Genomic DNA, 15,261 nt, shown 5'->3' with positions numbered 1-15,261 from the left:
CCTGCAGCTGCAGCCTCTGATGAAAGAAGTAGCATCACCAGCAGTCCGGTGGAGAACAGCATCATTCTCCTTAAAATACAAATCTTTTGTCTTGTACATTGTTGTTTTATGCTGCCTCCTACACAGCCCAGTAAGTGGGAGTGCTGGGCCTTTGCAATAGAAGCAGAAGGTCAGCAACATTATGCAGGGCAGGTGCTAGAAGCTGAGGATCAGACTTGCAGCACTAAAGTGAGGCTTCTTCTAAACATGCTGGCAAAGGCAATGGAATTGCTTGCAAGTCCTCTAGAATTCCTTGTTCCAAGTCCAAACATGGAGAATTACTTGCGTCAAAGCATTGAACAAAATGTGAGAGATTAGTCTAACATGTCCACTCTCCCTTAGGATTCTAATGGACATCTAATGTGGGTGCTACTGAAAGACATTTGTCCTGTCTGCAGAGAAAGGTTGCAATGTAACAGTACTAAATTCAACGATTATAATCACATCCCACACAACCATCCTTTTTGTGGAAGCATTTGACAATGAAAATGCTTATATCTGGATGTTGCCATTTTAAGCCAAGATTATTTTGCATTGGCATGAATTAACACAGGTGAAAGCCATAATTCACTCCTTCTGAATGAATCAATGTTGGATGTGAATTTCTCACATTTTTCACCTAAAGCATCTTTAGACAATTGATCTTTCAGCACTTGTAACAGATCAGCCAGACTATTATAATCGTAACCAATACAATACAACTCAATACTAATTATCAATCCTATTCACAGATTAGATGGGAACCAGAGTGATTGGGTTGAGGATGGGGCAGTTGGCATACAAGCAGAGGTGGTGTGTAGTAAGACTGTCAGGAAGGACAGGCTGATGATAGGGCAGAATTGAAGTCAGTGGAATATTTTGCAGTGCAACATCGAGACAAAATCAAAAAGTCATCGGGACTGAAGGTGTTTTCAATTTGAATGCATGCTGTTTACAGAATAAGATAGATGATATTGTAGCACAGTGGGAGATTGGTACGTATGATGTGGGCATCACTGAATTGTGGCTGAAAGGAGACCATAGATGTGAACTAAGCATTAAGGATATACATTGTATCAAAAGGACAGGCAGGTAGGCAGAGAGGGTGGTAAAAAAAATTAAATCTCTTAGAAAGAGATAACTTGGGATTGAAGGATGTAGAATCTTTGTGATTAGAATTAAGAAACTACAAGGATAAAAAGGCCTTTTGAGAATTATATACAGGCATCCAAACAGTAGCCAGGATCTGGACTGCAATATACAATGGGAGATAGAAAATGCTTGTCAAAAAGGCAATGTTGCAATAGTCATGGGGGATTTCAGTATGCAGGTAGATTGGGAAAATTAGGTTGGTGCTGAATCCCAAGGGAGAGAATTTGTAGAATGCTTAGAAGGTGGCTTTTTAGAGTGGCTTGTGGTTGAGACCACTCAGGGAAAGGCTATTCTGGATTGGGTCACAAACTAGAAAATTTGCAGATGCTGGAAATACAAAACAACACATACAAAATGCTAGAGGAACTCAGTATCTATGGAAAAGAGTGAACAGTCAATGTTTCAGGCCAAGACCCTTCATGAGAACTGGAAAGGAAGGGGAGAAGTCAGAGTAAGAAGGTGGAAGGTGGCAGGTGACAGGTGAGACCAGAGAGGGGACAGCATGATGTAAAGAGCTGGAAAGTTGATTGGTGCAAGTCATAAAGGGCTAGAGAAGGGGGATTCTAATAGGAGAGGGCAGAAACCAAGGAAGAAAGGGAAGGGGAAGAAGCACCACGGGGAGGTGATGGATAGATAACGAGACCCTTCGCCATGTATTTCTTCCTCCCCTCCCCCACCTTTTTCTCGGGCTTCTCCCCTTCCTTTCCAGTCCTGATGAAGGGTCTCGACCCAAAACGTTGACTGTTTACTCTTTTCCATAGATGCTGCTGGGCCTGCTGAGTTCCTCCAGCATTCTGTGTGTGTTATTCTGGATTGGGTATTGTGTAATGCACTGGATTTGATGATTCAATTAAAAGAAACATTAGGAGAGAGTGATCATAATTTGATAGACTTCACCCTGCAATTTGAGAAGAACAAGCTAAAGTCAGATGTATCAGACTACAGTGGAGAAAAGTGAATTATAGAGGCACAAGAGTGGAACTGGCCAAAGTTTCTTGGAAGGGGACACTGACAGGAATGACAGCAGAACAGCAGTGGCTGGAGTTTCTGGGAGGAATTCAGAAAGACACATCCCAAAGACCAAGTGGTATTCTGATGAGAGGATGAGGCAACTGTGGCTTACAAGGGAAGCCAAATACAACACAAAACCAAAAGAGAGAGCATATAATAGAGCAAAGATTAGTGGGAATTAGAGGTTTGGGAAACTTTTTAAAAATCAACAAAAAGCAACTAAAAAGGAGATAAGGAGGGAAAAGATAAAATATAAAGGTTAGCTAGCCAATAATGTCAAAGAGGATACCAAAAGGGGCAAGGGGTTTGGGACAGGTAGCAGTGAAGAAATGTCAGGGCATAAGATGGTGTAGGTGCAGACACAATCCATGCCCTGAGACACCAAAGATAATTTGATTCCAAACAGTTGTTTTTTTTTAAGTTACTACGGAATGTCTCTCTGATGCTCACTGCTCCCTCCCCTCTCCCTACCCCTTTTCCTAATGATGGAAGCCCTCTCCCTGCTCCCTTCTCATTCTCAGTCCATATCAGAATCTTTATCATTACTCACATATGTCATGAAATTAGTTTTTTTGGTGGCAGCAGTACAGTGCAAAACATAAAATTACTATAGTGCTGTGTAAAGGTCATAGGCAGTCTAGTTATATATATGTGCCAAGACTTCTGCACAGTACTGTAAGTATTTTGCATCTGTTTTCGTTGTGGGAGATACTAGCAGTATGCCAGAGTTTCAAGAATGTCAGGGGGCAGAATTGAGCGTAATTATTATTACCAGGGAGAAGCTGCTTGGGAAGGTGATAGGTTTGAAGGTTGATAAGTCACTTGAACCAGTCGGACTACACTCCAGGGTTCTGAAAGAGGTAGCTAAAGAGATTGTGGAGCCATTAGTACTGATCTTCAATGAATCACTGGATTTTGGCATGGCTCTGGAAAACTAGAAAATTACAAATGTCACTCCATTCTTAAAGAAGGGAGGGAAGCAAATGAAAGGAAATTATAGGGCAGTTAGCCTGATCTCAGTGATTGGGAAAATTTTGGAGTCAATTGTTGAGGTCTCAAGGTGCCTGGAGGTATGTGATAAAATAGGACAAAGTCAGCATGGTTTCCTTAAGGGAAAAACTTGCCTGACAAATCTGTTGTAATTCTTTGAGGAAATAGCAAGCAGGATAAACAAAGGAGAATCAGAGGATATTGTGTACTTGGATTTGCAGGGGGGTTCGAAAAGGTGCCACATATGAGGCTGCTTAACAAGGTAAGAGTCCATGGTACTACAGGACAGGTACTAGCATGGATAGAGGAGCATTTTCTGGTTGGCTGCCTCTGAATAGTGGCAGGGGTCTGTGTTGGGGGTACTTTTTTTTTGTTATATGTTAATGATTTGGCTGATGGAATTGATGGCTTTGTGGCCAAGTTTGCAGATGATACGTAGATAGGTAGAGGGATAGATAATGTGGAGGAAGCAGGGAGTCTGCAGAATGACCAAGACAGATTAGGCGAATAGGTAAACAAGTGACAAAGGAATACAGTGTCAGGAAATATATGGTCATGCACTTTGATAAAAGGAACCAAAGCATAAACTACTTTCTAAATGGGCCAAAAATTCAAAAATCCAAATTGCAAAGGGACTTGGGAGTCCTCTTGCAGGATTTCCTAAAGGTTCACTTGCATTCATTTCAAGAGGTCTAGAATATAAAAGTAGTGATGTAATGCTGAGGCTTTACAAGGCACTGGTGAGGCCTCACTTGAGGACTGTAAACAGTTTTTGGTCCCCTTATCTAAGAAAGGATGTGCTGACATTAGGGAGTTCAGAGAAGGTTCACAAGAGTCATTCCAGGAATTAAAGCATTATCATATGAGGAGCATTTGATGGCTCTGGGCCTGGACTCGATGTTATTTAGAAGAATGAGGAGGGAATCTCATTGAAACATATCGAATGTTGAAAGGCCTAGATCGAGTGGATGTGGAGAATATGATTCTTGTAGTTGGGGAGTCTAGAACCAGAGGGCACAGCCTTAGAATAGAGGAACAGCCATTTAGAATGGAGATGGGAGGAATTTCTTTAGCCAGAGGCAATTAATTTAAAGTGGAGGTTGATAGGTTCTTGATTAGTCAGGGCATGAAAAGTTACAGGGAGAAGGCAGGAATATCAGGTTGAGAAGGATATTGGACCAGCCATGATGAAATGGCAGAGCAGATTCAATGGACAGAATGGCCTAACTCTGCTTCTCTTTTATGGTCTTATTAAGTGAGGCAATTCAAACTTCAGTAAATGCCATTTAGAATCGCCATTAAGTGAAATAAAAAAATATATATTCAAAGAATAATTCTTTGAATAAGATTAGTTGCTCTAAGGTTTGAAACAAGAATTGAGGATGCCATCAATTAGTGTCCCAGATTTGCTGCTGACAATGGGTGCTGTCTCTTTAGACTTGAAATCATATGGCATTGAAACAGGCCTTTTGGTCCAACTTATCCTCGGCCGCCATGTTGCTCATTATTTGGTGGACTGCCCTCTAAACTGTTCTTTTCCATGTATTTAACTATGTATTTTAAATGTTGCTAATGTGCCTGCACACAGATACTGTTGTGTCTACACATTGATCCAGATTTTCAAGTTAAGTTTAATTATCGTTCAACTATACATAAAGAAAGCCAAATAAAACAGTATTCCTCCAGGGCCAAGATGCAAAACACATTACTAACAGCACACAGCACACTGAACATAGCTCCCCAGCACAAATGGAATTTCAATGGAATTATCACTTCTGGGGCACCTAGGGGCAACTCGAGTGGCAGCAGTACTCTCAATAGATATGATTGAATATTCTTGCCTGATACAGCTAAAAAGCCCAACTGCTTCCAGGGTCAGTACAGTCAACAGAGATGTCTTAATGCGTTTAAACAAATTATTGCTGCTTAAAACTGATGAAAACAACTCTGACTGTGGATGTAAGTGTCCACAGAGGAAGTGTGGCTGAAGATCGGGGTTACAAGTGGATTTAAGGAAACAGGGTTTTAAACTCCTAATACCGACTATCTTGCTGGCAAATGTGTAGTCTCTGGTGAATAAAATTGATTATTTCAGAGCTAGGGTTCTAAATCAGAGGGACATTAGGACTGCATGTGTTCTTTGTTTCACAGAATCCTGATTAACCCCTTCAGTACCTGATGCAGTGATTTGGATCGACAAGTTTACTATACACCATCAGGATAGCACTGTTGAATCTCTGAGAAGCAGAGGTGGAGGAGTATGCCTCATGATCAACTCTTCTTGGTGCACAAATATATCAGTGTTGTCCCAATTCTGCTCACCAGACCTGGAATATCTAGCAGTTAAGTGGCGTCCTTTTTACCTACTGCGGGAGTTCTCTGGAGTCATTATGGTAGCAGTATACAATCCACCTCAGACCAATGTCAATCAGGCTTTAGATTATCTGAGCAATAGGATCAACATGCACGAAACAGCACATCCTAACACCTTCACCACTGGTTTGTGAGATTTTAACCAGGCCAGTCTGAAAAAAATCACTAAGCAATTACCACCAACAAATCACTCGCAATTCCAGAGGAAACAACTCACTGGACCATTGCTACAGCACAATCAAGAATCCCTACCGTGCTATTCCACGCCCTCATTTTGGGAAGACTGCTCACCTGGCTGTACTTCTACTCCCTGAGTATAGGCAGAGACTGAAGACTGCAGCACCAGTAGTGAGGACCAAGAAGGTATGGACAAGGGAAGCACAGGAGTGCCTACAGGACTACTTTGAATTGGTGGACTGGACTGTACAGGGATTCATCTTTGAACCTGGATGAGTAAGCTGCAGTTGTTCCTGACTTCATTAAAACCTGTGTGAATGAGTGTGTGCCTACAAAAACACTGCACATTCCCAAACCAAAAGCTATGGATGAACTAGGTGGCACATTGTAGGCTGAAGTCTAGATGTGCAGCATTCAAGTCTGGCGATCCAGGCCTGTACTGAAAACCAGGTATGATTTACTCAGGGCTATGTCAAGGATGAAGAGACCAATTTTGAACAAGGTTGGAGGCAACATCAGATGCACAACAACTCTGGCAGGGCTTGCAAGACATTACTTCCTACAAAGAGAAACCCAATAGCATGAATGGTAGCAATGCTTCACTGCCAGATGAACTCAATGCCTTCTATGCCCCCTTTGACAGGGAGAATACAGCTACAGCTGTGAAGATCCTTGCTGGTCCCGATGACCCTGTGATCTCTGTCTCAGAGGCCAATATTAGACTGCCTTTAAAAGTGGAAGGTCCTAATGGAGTACCTGGTAAGGCTCTGAAAGCCTGTGCCAAACAAGTGATGGGAGTATTCAGGAACACTTTCAACCTTTCACTGCTATGGGTGGAAGTTCCCACTTGTTTCAAAAAGGCAATAATTATACCAGAGCCTAAGAAGAATAACGTGAGCTGCCTTAATGACTATCACCCAATAGCACTCACATCTACAGTGGTGAAATGCTTTGAGAAGTTGGTCATGACTAGACTGAACTCGTGCCTCAGCAAGGTCCTGGATCCATTGCAGTTTGCCTATTGCCACAATAGATGAACGGCAAGTGCAATCTCAATGGCCCTTCACACAGCTTTATACCATCTGGACAGCACAAACACCTATGTCAGGATGCTTTTCATCGACTATAGCTCAGCATTTAACACCAGCAATCCCACAACCCTGATTGAGAAGTTCCATAACCTGGGCCTCTGTACTTCCCTCTGCAATTGGATCTTCAGCTTTCTAACCGGAAGACCACAATCTGTGCGGATTGGTGATAATATCTCCTCCTTGCTGACGATCAACACTGCTGCACCTCAGGTGTGTCTGCTTAGCTCACTGCTCTACTCTCTATATACACGAATGTGCAGCTAGGCATAGCCCAAATATCATCTATAAATTTGCTGACGATACAACCATCGTTGGTAGAATCTCAGGTGGTGACAAAAGGGCGTACAGGAGTGAGATATGCCAACAAGTGGAATACCGCAGCAACAACCTGGCACTTAACGTCAGTAAGATGAAAGAGCTGATTGAAAGAGCTTCAGGGAGGGTAAGACAAAAGAATACATACCAATTCTCATAAAGGGATCAGAGGTGAAGAGAGTGAGCAGTTTCAAGTGTCTAGGTATCAAGATCTCTGAGGATCTAACCTGGTCCCAACATATCAATGCAGTTATAAAGAAGGCAAGACAGTGGCTATACTTCATTAGGAGTTCGAAGAGATTTGATATGTCGACAAATACACTCAAAAACTTCTATAGATGTATCATGGAGAGTATTCTGATGGGCTGCATCACTGTCTGGTATGGGGGGCGGGTGGGGGGGGGGAGCTACCACACAGGGCCGAAAAAAGCTGCAGAGGGTTGTAAATTTAGTGGGTACAAGCCTACAAAGCACCCAGGACATCTTCAGGGATCGGTCTCAGAAAGGCAGCGTCCATCATTAAAGACCTCTAGCACCCTATGGCATGCCCTTTTCTCACTGTTATGGTCAGGTAGGAGGTACAGAAGCCTGAAGGTACATACGCAGCAATTCAGGAACAGCTTCTTCCCTTCTGTCATCCAATTCCTAAATGAACATTGAACCCTTGGACACTAACTCACTTTTTTTTAATAAATAGTATTTCTGTTTTTGCTCAATTTTTAATCTATTCAATTTACGTATACTGTGTAAAGTATACTGAATAAGATTTATTTATTTATTATTTTTATCTTCATTCTTTTCTTCTAGATTATATATTGTATTGAACTGCTGCTATTAAGTTAACAAATTTCACATCACATGCAGGTGATAATAAACATGATTCTGATTCTCTGATTCTGAAATAGCACATATGGTTATGATTTCAGAAAAAGATGGAGTCACAAAAAATAATATAGCCCAAGTCTCTCAGTGCCATGCCTGTATCCTGATCCAGCTTGTTCTTCCACCCATCAAACACTGCGGATCAGCATCAAGCTAACACCGGAGGGCAGCCAACACCAACCCAAGTACAGATTCCAGCACATCCGCAGAGGCTCTCCCACACTGCTTCAGCATCTCTTGTCCTGGTCGGCTGCAACAGGCAACCCACAGCATGGGCCTACTCCTCCCTACAACTGTGGCAACATGCCTTCCCCCATTGTTGGTCTCACCAATGAACCAGTGAATGGGACTTGCAGTATTCTACATTACCAATGTCCTATAGGATCTTGCAATCACAAGAAAAACATCCATGACAATCACTCGCACTCTACACTGTGCAATGGTACACGGCAAGCCCAGCTGAATAATGGTACTGAATATGTTCAGCTCCATCTCTGTCAAGCTATTCACTAATAGGATAGTCCTGCAGTACTTGATGTTCTTAGTATCCAACAGCAACTTGCGATTGTAAAAAAAAAGACATACAAGACAGAAAAATACCCCTTTGATTGGACCTGGAGTGGCTACTTTCTCTTGGTTCTCCAGTTTTCTTTCACAAAGATGTGGTGGAATATTAACTGTTTACTGCAAACAGTCCCTGCTATAGGTGGGTGGCAGGAGAATGGGGTTGGGGTTAAGGAGATTTGATGGTCATATGAGAGAGAATAGGTTACAGGGAAATGGTTGATGTGATTGCGCTGAGAGTTGGCATAAACACGATGGGCTAAATGGCCTGTTTCCACTTTGTTAAAAAATAGAAGCTTTGTTGGCAATCTATACTTGCTCCTCAGATATAATTTGTCTGCATTTTCCCCTTTTTCCTTTCATTAAATTTAAAAGTGAAAGCTGAGCAAATATATTTTTTATGTTTTGTTTAAGACAGTAAAATAGTCTCATCATAACATAGAGTGATGGTTTACAGAAGAAGTCATTCTGCTTCATATTAGTTTGGGTAATGGAATTTGCTCCTACAGAATTCACAAATAACTACCAAAAAATCTGGGATATGGAATAAAGATTTGCTCATTGAAAATTAATGTGGAACAAAAGTAAATAAATAAACATTTTTTCCAACATGTATTTCTTGGCGCATGCAGAGATGATATAGTTTCGTTGTGATGCTATTGCTTAGAATAGTCACAAAGGGTCTCGGCCTGAAACGTCGACTGTACTTCTTCCTATAAATGCTGTCTGGCCTGCTGCGTTCCACTAGCATTTTGTGTGTGTTGCTTGAATTTCCAGCATCTGCAGATTTCCTCGTGTTTGTGTTTTACAATCTCTACTGTAGGGTTTGTTAATATTGTTGCCACCCTTGTTCTTACCTGGCTACTATTGCCAGAAAGCAGCCCATCAACTGCTTGGAATCTGCCCTGACTTGAGAACCCATGCTCCCGAGAAGCTCTAAGCCTATTTGATGTTACAATCCCTCTTCCAACCCCCCTGCTATAGTTTACAAGGGATTTAAAGTTACATGACTAATATGTGAAGTTTAATATCAGACCAGTTGAGAGGTTATCATTTGTATCTGTGAAAAGAGAGCATCTAAAACAGAAATTATTTCCAATTGAATTACCCCTTTTTATTGAATGGAGACTAACGTGGAAATAGTAGCAAAATAAGGTATAATTTCTCTCAACATTTTGGAAAAACTCTTGAATGCTGGATTCGTATTATTTACCAACTATTTATCTTGTTTAAGTTGCTGCCAGTTTTAATCATTCATACAGTGACTATTCATGATGCCAATTCACAGTTCATATTCAAAATATTTAAACAGTGGCTAGAACGATCCGATTTATTTTCAGACTAATGAAGTATTTAACAAAAGGAATGTTTGTTCAACTTTAACTAGTGAAAAAGTTTATTTGACGACTCTTATCTGCTTTGGTATGTCCTTGTTTTTATAATTTTTAACATTTAATGTTTAAATGTAACACTAGATAATCTATGCTCATTTTTCCAGTTGTGTGTAATACTGGAGCCAATGCAAGAACTGATGTCCAGACACAAAACATACAATATCAGCCCAAGGGACTGCCTGAAAACATGCTTATTCCAGAAATGGCAGCGAATGGTGGCACCTCCAGGTAAGCTGAAAATGTTTAATTGAATATTACAGCTAGAGGTATAAACTGTAGCTACAACATTTAGGAATGCTCCATTAATACATTTTATAAAGTTCATTACACTTAACACAATATCAAAGTTATGAATCCCTAAATCATCACGATCTTTCTAGTAACTCCATATTGATATTTATTACATCCTTGTGTTTCCATATCAATATGTTTAGTAGTGCAGGTAACTTCCCATCTGCTATACGAGCTATATTACACACAGCATTTTGGTACCCACAAATTATTTGGCTTTTTAAAAATATTTTCCACTCAAGTTGCTGCACAGATTAAGGCTCAATCAGTGCTAATTTGGTTTAGCATAGAAACATTAAGTTTCTGCCTCAGCTTCTAAATGTGGTGTGATTGAGAAAAAAAATGGTTTCTGGGATTGTTTTAAATATAGGTCAGTGTCCCTCCTCATACATTATCTGAAACTGGGCAATCTAATTCGGAGATTGTTGAATTGTTGAGTTAGGTTTATATACATACATATAGTGGATTCTGGTTAACTGGGCCATCGGTTAATCAGGGCAGCCACTTATTTCGGACAACTCGTTAAGAAAATAGCCAGCATTCCCATTGTTTATAGGGACACCTTGCTGCTTAATGGGGTAGGAAACTATTGCTGAACAGTTTCTAACTAGCGTCAATAACGTGCACTTGCATGGCTGTTAGACACTACACTGTGCTTCAAGCAAACTGATTCTAAATAGCATCAGTTGTATGTGTTTGTGTGTAAAAAGCAGCATTTTTTTGTGTCTAATAGTTGGCTAGAAATAAGCAGTAAGACAACTCAGAACTGTTTTGCACAATGCGGTTTCAAGCACTCAAGCTTGGAAATGGCAGAAACAGCTAGGAGTGAAAATGAAAAGATTTCATTACTTCAGCAAGTTAGGAACTATGAAGAATTTGAAGGTATCAACAATCACCTTGAATGTTACAGTGAAAATTAAGAACTGGAGGATGCAATGAGCGACAGTATTGTATGAAGGCGGTACATTATCTGTACAAGGTGTCTGATCTGATTTTGTTCATTTACAATCAAAAGAACATGAAGTGGGTGAATTCCTCTGTTGATAAATATAAGGAAATAATACAGTTTTACAGTACTGTAGTAGTATTGATAGTGTTCCAGATTGTTCTTGATTTCATTTAAATATATAATTTGTTACTCAGTTTGTGTTTTTATGGCTTTTCTAACTGCGGCTAATTGGGACAGGCCCTCAATTGGGCCAGAACATTTTTGTCCCAATGTGTTCCAATTAACCAGAATCCACTGTACTGTATATCCCAGATCTCTATCTGAAGAGGTAAATGAAATAAGTCAGTATCTAATTCTCAAACTAGCAAAAACTTCATAAGTATTCCAAGGTTACATCTATTTGAAAATGATTTGATAGTGATTAACAAAGTTGTTACAGGATGGATAGGTTCTTTACTGAATTAGACACTTAGTAAACCTACACTTGGTTTTCTCATTATTGTCTTTCAAATGTGAATAACTGTTGACATTGTAGTACTTTGCTCATAATTTCAGAAGTTATTTTATACACCTATTAGATTTTGGTATCGAACATATTCTGGAATTTTATAGACCTGTTAAGATTTTGGTATCAAACACCTTCTTGAATTGCTTTTATAGACTTGACTAATCCTACCACACACCAAGTTGGCAAGGCCAGAAAACTTCTAACTTGTCATCAAGACTAAAATTTGCCCAATTAATTATTTGCTCAATGCTGCATTTGGCTTCAGAAAAGTGTCTCTCAAAAGAAAGATTGATGTAGGACTTCACTGCCCATGGGGAAGTAAGTTATACAAGTTGTTGATTACTTCAGTTTCCCTCCTGAACAAAGACTGCATCCTGTTCACCATCAAGTGTGACGTGAAGATGAGGATATTTAACAAATAGAAGAATACAATGAACTTTCTGCATGTTAGCCAAGAATATCACTCAGTCACTGAGTCTATCTCCTAGCTACTCAGTCTATCTCTGTTATAGCATAGAGATTTGCTTAACAGAAGGTTGGATCAGTACATTAAATCAGATTCCAGTTCCTCATCAATAAAGTAATTAACTGATCAATCAGCAGCATTGTGTATCAAGTGTGCTGACTTTCCCGCCGAGTTCTCTAATTAACATTCCCATTAAAAGTGATAACTATACTTAAAAGAAGTACTCTGCAATGAATGTCAAAAGAATGCTTTGCTAATGTGCTTATGCCTGTATCCAAGAGGCTTGTTGTACCAAAGTTAATGCCAATCATTCTAGTTGTTTAACATCTTCGTAGTGAAAGCATTTGTCATTTTTCATTCTTAATGTAATTTACGTTGCCACATAGCTTTTCTAGTCCATTATTATTAGCAGTTAATTTGTGATCTGTTTTCATCAAGTTTTATGTTATACCTGCAAGTGTGAAGTAAACAGAGATTTGAAAAGTGTACAATTGCATCCTACAACAAGCAGCGCAATGACTCAGTATGTTGGAGTGCCAGCACACTGTGTCATGCTGTTGTTGGAGTGAAAGGTGAAACTCCATGCAGCTTGGTTTCAAATCTCAGCTGTGCTGTGGTGGGAAGACGCTGAGCGGAGGGCAGATGCCTCCCCACAGAGGGGAGGTAGATTTAGAGGGATTTAGAGGGACTCGGCTTGGAGGAATCAGGAGACTGAGGAGAAAAATAGAGGAGATTAATTCACTAAAATGGCAAACAAAAAATTATACTATATCGTATATGCACCAGTAAAACCGTTGCAATTAACAACCATGTAAGAGTAAAATACCTGTCCCGTGATGCTGTAATCCTTCAGGTCGAACCTCACAATCAGCCGTTATACCCTTTCTCCTACGTCACACCGCCTCAACCCCACAACCTCGCTCAGCGCGCCCAGCGCATAACGGTAAGAAAACAAAGTTTAATTATTTTTAGTCATTTGAAGTGTATATTATATCAGAATAGCAAAAACATGGAGGGAGTAATAAAGCAAGACTAATCTTATAAGTTTGGATGGCTTTAACATCCAATGTTCATCAAGATGTAACTGTTAGCTTGACCCAGTTCGAAGTAAATACAGAGGTTTTTTTTCTTTGGTTGCTCTGTGTTTTAACTGTTGTAAATACAGTGAGAAAATTTCCCACATTTCTATTTCTAGCAATATTGCAAATGTTCTAAACAAAAGCATTTGGAGTTTTGCTAGTAATAACATTTAGAAAAAGTCTTTACACCATTTTTATGAAATAACTAAAGGAAACCTTCTGCCGTAGTTGGTGCTGGGTCATTTATGCTTTATTCATACTCCAGTGGTTCTAAGTTGGAGACAGTTTTAGCAGTCATATTCATTTTGGGACTTTCCAGGTGGGGTATTTAAGGTGGGGTGCCTTGCAAAGAAAAAGCTGGCATTTCATCTCCCTCACATTGCTCACGTCCTGCTGGCCTCATGAGGAGTAGTATAGTCAATCAGCACCTTTGGGGAGAGGCACAGTTTCACCTGATTGAAATGTGGAAGTGATAAATTGTCTTAAAAGCTTTGCCAAGTGTGGAAAAACTTCATAAATTTTATAATGATCCATATTTCAATTTGCAAAGCCATCAACCACACTAGCTGCTAAAGGGCAACAATCCTTCCAATTTTAAATGATCATGTTATAATTTTGAGACTATTTCAGTATAGTTGAGAACTAGTATCCAATGACCAGTAATGAACTCACCAGCCATTCCAGTAAACACCGAGAAAGTGAAATTATTATGAGATGGAATCAGGCAAATACCATACAGTAAGATTAATTGCAAATGTTATAAATTAACGACCAAAGCAAAGAGAATGAGTTATCAGAGAGAATGTTGGGATAAAGAATTGATCTACTACAACTTCACACAAAATTTACCTTAGCTGTGTTGCACTTGACTAAGCAGCTCCTCATATCTAGCCAGTCAGGGAAAGGTAAAACAAAACTGTCTTGGGCATTCAAAAGTTAATGATATCAAAACCATGATCCTGGCATGTTTTTGTTTTGTTTTGTTTTTCACAGCAGAACCAACCAGACAGCAAACAAACAAGCGGAGAAAGAGGAAGAACTCAGCGAGCAGTACCTCAAACAGCAGTGCAGGAAACATCAACAGCATGAACAGCAAGAAAAAAGGGCCTGTGGGGAATTTCAGTCTCTCCAGTCAGGTACCTGTAAGCATCTCCTTTCATTCTGTGTCTGACCAGGACAAGCATATTGACCAGTTACTAGTTAAATACAGTGGATTCCGATTAATTGGTCTGTTGATTAATCAAGCAGCCGCTTAATTGGGACAGCTCTTAAAGAACAATAACTAATCGAGAAAATAGCCAGGTCTCCCTTCATTTATTTGGGACACTATGCCACTTAATTGGAACTGGAAACTGTTGTCATACACTTACTAACTAGCGTCAGTCACATGAACTTGTATGGTCGTTAGACACTACACCATACTTAAACAGTTTTTAAAAAGTGTCATTTGCATGTATTTGTGTTCAAAAAGCAGTGATTTTTGTCACTGAAAGTTGGTGAAAAGCAGTAAGTCATAAGCTTCAAGAGAATTTAGAATTGTTTTGTTCACTGCAATTTCAAGCATTCAGGCTTGGAGATGGCAGAAATGGCCGGAAATAAACATGAAATAATTTCACTACTTCAGCTAGCTAGTAACTATGAAAAATTTGAAGGTATCAACAATTTTCTTGAATGTTACAATGAAAATGAAGATTTGGAGGATGCAATCGTCGAAAGCATTGTGTGAAGGCAGCCCACCTGCCCTAGGAGTCTGCTCTAATTTACGATCAGTCAACGGACAAGGCCACTTGTTGGCTGTCTGTCATACCTGATGATGATAGTGAAACCTGTGTGGGAAAGTTTTGAAAATGGAAAAGCCATTGCACTGAGACAGTTCCACTCTCTCAACCTCAGAAGTCCGGGTACAGTAGTACAAGTATTCATCAAAAACTGGGATCTGCCTTGGTTGCAGTGGATAACCATGACTTCTGTGCCTAATATTGTCCTTCATTCTCCATGAAG

The sequence above is a fragment of the Hypanus sabinus genome, chromosome 14 (assembly GCF_030144855.1).
Source record: "Hypanus sabinus isolate sHypSab1 chromosome 14, sHypSab1.hap1, whole genome shotgun sequence".
Taxonomy (NCBI): Eukaryota; Metazoa; Chordata; class Chondrichthyes; order Myliobatiformes; family Dasyatidae; genus Hypanus; species Hypanus sabinus.
Note: the sequence above shows the minus strand (reverse complement) of the source record.